The 4,425-nt window shown below is 34.4% G+C and overlaps 1 pseudogene; it reads right to left on the reverse strand.

Annotated features, from left to right (window-relative positions):
- Positions 1–2,538: 2,538 nt before the first annotated feature.
- Positions 2,539–2,793, reverse strand: LOC125156988 (protein BRICK1-like; annotated as a pseudogene).
- Between the last annotated feature and the right edge of the window lie 1,632 nt (positions 2,794–4,425).

A 4,425-nucleotide genomic window follows, 5' to 3' on the forward strand; every position in this document is an offset into this window, starting at 1 on the left:
AGAACTTTGTGTCAACATAGGCATATTCCTTCTCATTCTTTGTACTATTATTTCATACAAATCACATTTAAAAAAATTATAAGCTAATCAGCACAAATTTATAACTTTTGCCTTATGCAGCTTTATTTTTAATCAAGCATATAAAAGATTAATAACCAAAATACTACTTTGTACTCATTTTTTTAAACTACACATGTTTCCTTATCAGAGCTCATTATATTTTTGTATGGATTTGGTTGTAGTCTAGTATCTTTTTATTTCAGCCAGAAGAACTCTTTATTACTTATTGTAAGGGGAATTCTGGTGGTGAGAAATTCTGTTTTTAATTTTTTCTAGAAAAATCTTAATTTATTCTTTATTTTTGAAGAATAGTTTTGCTGAATATGGTATTCTTGGTTGATATATTTCATTTTTAGTATTTTGAATGTTTCATTCATCTGCCTTTTGTCATACCTGATTTCTTTTTTTTAATCTTTTAAATGTTTACTTACTTTTTAGAGAGAGAACAAGGGAGAGAACAAGTGTTTCCCAGAAAGAGAGGGAAACACAGAATTTGAAGCAGGCTTCAGGATCTGAGCTGTCAGCACAAAGCCCGATGAGGGGCTTGAACTCATAAACCATGAGATCATGACCTGAGCTGAAGTCAGATGCCCAACCAACTGAGCCACCCAGGTGCCCCTGCCATACTTGATTTCTTATATGAAATCAGATGTTAATAATAAGGTCCCTTGTATTTGAGGAGTCACTGCTCCCTTGCTGTTTTCTAGATTTTCTGTTATTGGTTTTTAAAAGCTTAATTATGATATGTGTCAGTGTGTGGATATCTTATTTTATCTTTCTTGGAGTTTGTTGAGCTTATAGGATCAGTACATTAGTGTGTTCATCAAATATCTGAAGTTTTTTTATAATTATTACTTCAAATATTCTTTTTACACCTTTTTCTCTCCTCTCCTTCAGGTACTCCCATTATGCATATGTTAGCACACTTGATAGTACCTCAAAAATCTCTTGGCTGTGTTTATTTTTCTTCCTTCTTTTTCCTTTTCTGCTCCTCCATTAAAAAATCTTGATTGACCTATCTTCAAGTTCACTGATTTATTCTTCTGTTTGCTCAAATCTGTTGTCAAAACCATCTAGTAAATTTTCATTTGTTATTAAACTTTCTACTATGCAATTTCCATTTTCTTCTTTCTTATAATTTCCATCTCCTTATTTATATTCTTTATTTGATAAAATATTTGATAAAATATTATTCTTATACTCTCCTATAGTTTTTTAGACACAATTTTCTTTAGTTCTTTGAACATTTTTATAATAGCTGATTCAATGTCTTTGTCTAGTAATTCCAGTGTCTGGGCTTATAGATAATTTTGGTTGATTCATTTTTTCCCCATAAATGAGTTTTACTTTTTTGTTTCTCTACATATTTCCTTTTTATTGAAAAATAAATATTTTAAATGATATTATCATGGCAGCATTAATAATCAAATCTCCTATTCTCTCCAGAGTTTGTTGTTGTTGTTAGTAGGTGTTATTGTTGCTGCTGGTTGTTGATGTTCTTTTATTAGTTCTGTAAATTCTCTATTTCTTATTAAGAGCAGCCACTCAAGTTCTACATGGTTTTATTGGTAGTTGGCTAATGGCTGGACAGAGATTTCCTTAAATTACTGAAAATAATAGATACCCAGTCTTTGCCAAGGCACTTTCTCTATATTAAAGCATGCCTTAAACACCTAGCTAGGCAGTGGATAACTCTCTTTTAGCCCTCATTACTTGTTTGTGTAGATCCTCATGAGTCATCAGTCATCCAGAGGGCTTAGGACCTTCTCAGGTCAATTATGAGCATGCACACAGTTAGTTGGGAACATGTACATGTAATTCTAGATTTCCAGAAATATTTTGGAGCTATTTAAAGACCTCTGAGTAAATCTCATTCCCAAGCTTTATTTTTTTATTATTTATTTATTTATTTATTTATTTATTATTTTTTAGTTTTTTAGTTTAGGGGTTTTTAACGGAAATATGACAGGCAAAAACACTGCAAGTGACAAAAAGGAAATTCTGAAAATATCCTTTCAAGTGAAGTGAGTGCTTGGCTTTGACCTTCCCAAAAGGACAGGAAACTGATGGGTTAGCAACAACATTCTCTGGCAGCCACCTTGCCAACGCATGAATGTCTCAGCCAGAACTGCTTCCCACCCCCCTACCAAAAGTGGAGAGGAGACAAAGAGTTTACAGAACTAATGCAGAGACATTGAGAGCCTTAAGAAAAGTCTGAGGACCTTGACAAAGAGGCTGTTGGCTCTGAAAACCTCAAATACATTGACAAATAGTTCTACAAAATGTTACTTAAAACTACAATGCCTAATGTTGTTTCCAAGGGTTCCCCTGGACTTCTCCCCACATCACAAACCAACGTACATGGCTGAACCCAAAGGCCATGCTTTTAAAAACAGAAAAACTAGAGTAAGCCTTGTTGCTCTTTAAGGATAAGGAATCAAACTGAGGCTGCTGGGACACTTCCCACTTAGATCAGTGCTATGTAAAGCAACTTCCCAGCAGAAACATGGTATAGTTCCAGGTGAGGGTCTCACCTTTTTTCATCCATGATTCAATGTACTTTATTCTCCATTAGAGGGCTGTCAATTTATCATTTAGTGTTACAAGTCTTGAAGGACAACAGATATCAAACAAGTTGAGAAAGTCCATGACTTTCTTGATGAACTCAATGTACTCATTGTCCACCCTGTCCTGGTGAATCTCCCCCAGCACCAGATCCTCTTGACCCACCATGACTGTCCTCTAAGGAAGAGACACTGCTCCAAGCTTTTTCTGTTCAGCTCTTTGTCAGCCTTTTTGCCCCCAACTAATATTGCCGCCTCCAAAACCTCCAATGTTTAACATTGCCACTGATACTTTTTTTTGATAAATGCCCAGGATAAGCTCTTTAACACTGTGTGAGTTCTGTGTAAGATCAAATAAAGAAAAGCCCTTTGAGAGGATGTTCTCTGGGAGCTGTTATTGAGACAAAATAATAATTCTCTTGGAATAGGATATTTTTGGGTTCCAAACACATTTTGACTTATCTAGCAGTTGTGAGTCTAATTTCACAGACATTATAATTTCAAAGTTAGCGGATTTCAAGGCCACTGTGGAGCTGGTAAAAGTGGAATGAAAATGGAGCAAGATAAAACTGTCAAAAAGCTCATTGTTCTTACCAATATTTAGCTGCATTTCTTGAATTAGTACTCCTCACATTACTGTAAGCCTTTGGTCATTTTAAGAGTTCTGACAAAATTCATTTTGACAATTTTCCCCAGTGTTCTTGTTTCATTTTTTGGAAGATTAGATTGTAGGATGTCCTTATTCCACCGTTTTGGAATGTTCACAATACATAGAAATCTAAGATTCAGAAGTCATTTCTCTTATACTCTGGGCCAGTGATGAGAGTGGCAGTCCTGATAACCTCTGAATTGCCTTCAGAGTAATTTATTTATTTCCTTGAATAACAGATCCTGGCTTCTGTTTAGATGGTTCATCCATACTAATCAGCTTATGAACTGTTTACTTGCCCAAACGTTTAGTGTATATTTCCTGTTTTAAATGTAAGTGCTTGTTTTCATTCTTGTTATTTAACATACAACATTATATTAGGTTAGTTTTAATTCTTATTATTTAACATTCAGCATTATATTATGTTTGAGTGTACAATATGATAATTCAACACTTCCATACATCACCTCGTACTCATGACAAATGCACTCCTTAATTCCCTTCAAATATTAACCCATCCCCCACACTTCTCCCCTCTGGTAACCATCAGAATGTTCTCTAGAAGTAAGAGTCTGTTTCCTGATTTCTCTCTCTCTCTCTCTCTCTCTCTCTCTCTCACTTTCTATTAAGATTTTGTTTATGTTTTAAGTAAACTATACACCCAACAGGGGGCACAAACTTACAACCCTAAGATCAAGAGTCACATGCTCTAAAACTGAGTGAGCCAAATGCGCCCCTCTCTCCTATTTACATTGCTTGTTTGTTTTATCTCACAAATTACACATATGAATGAAATCATATGGTATTTGTCTTTCTCTAACTGACTTAGCATAATACTCTAGATAAATCCATGTCATTGTAAATGGCACTATCTCATTCTTTTTTTATAATTGAGTGATATTCCATTGCATGTACATACATACCACTTCTTTATCCATTCATTAATTGATTGATGGACACTTCGAATATTTTCATATCTTGGCTATTGTAAATAATGCTGCTATGGGGTGCATGCACCCATTTGAATTAGTGTTCTTGTTTTGTTTACATAAATACCCAGTAGTACAATTACTATATGGTAAGGTGGTTCTATTTTTTTTTAATTTTTCAGTGTTTATTTATTTTTGAGAAAGAGAGAGATAGTGCATGAGC

This window comes from Prionailurus viverrinus, chromosome X (genome assembly GCF_022837055.1).
Source record: "Prionailurus viverrinus isolate Anna chromosome X, UM_Priviv_1.0, whole genome shotgun sequence".
Taxonomy (NCBI): Eukaryota; Metazoa; Chordata; class Mammalia; order Carnivora; family Felidae; genus Prionailurus; species Prionailurus viverrinus.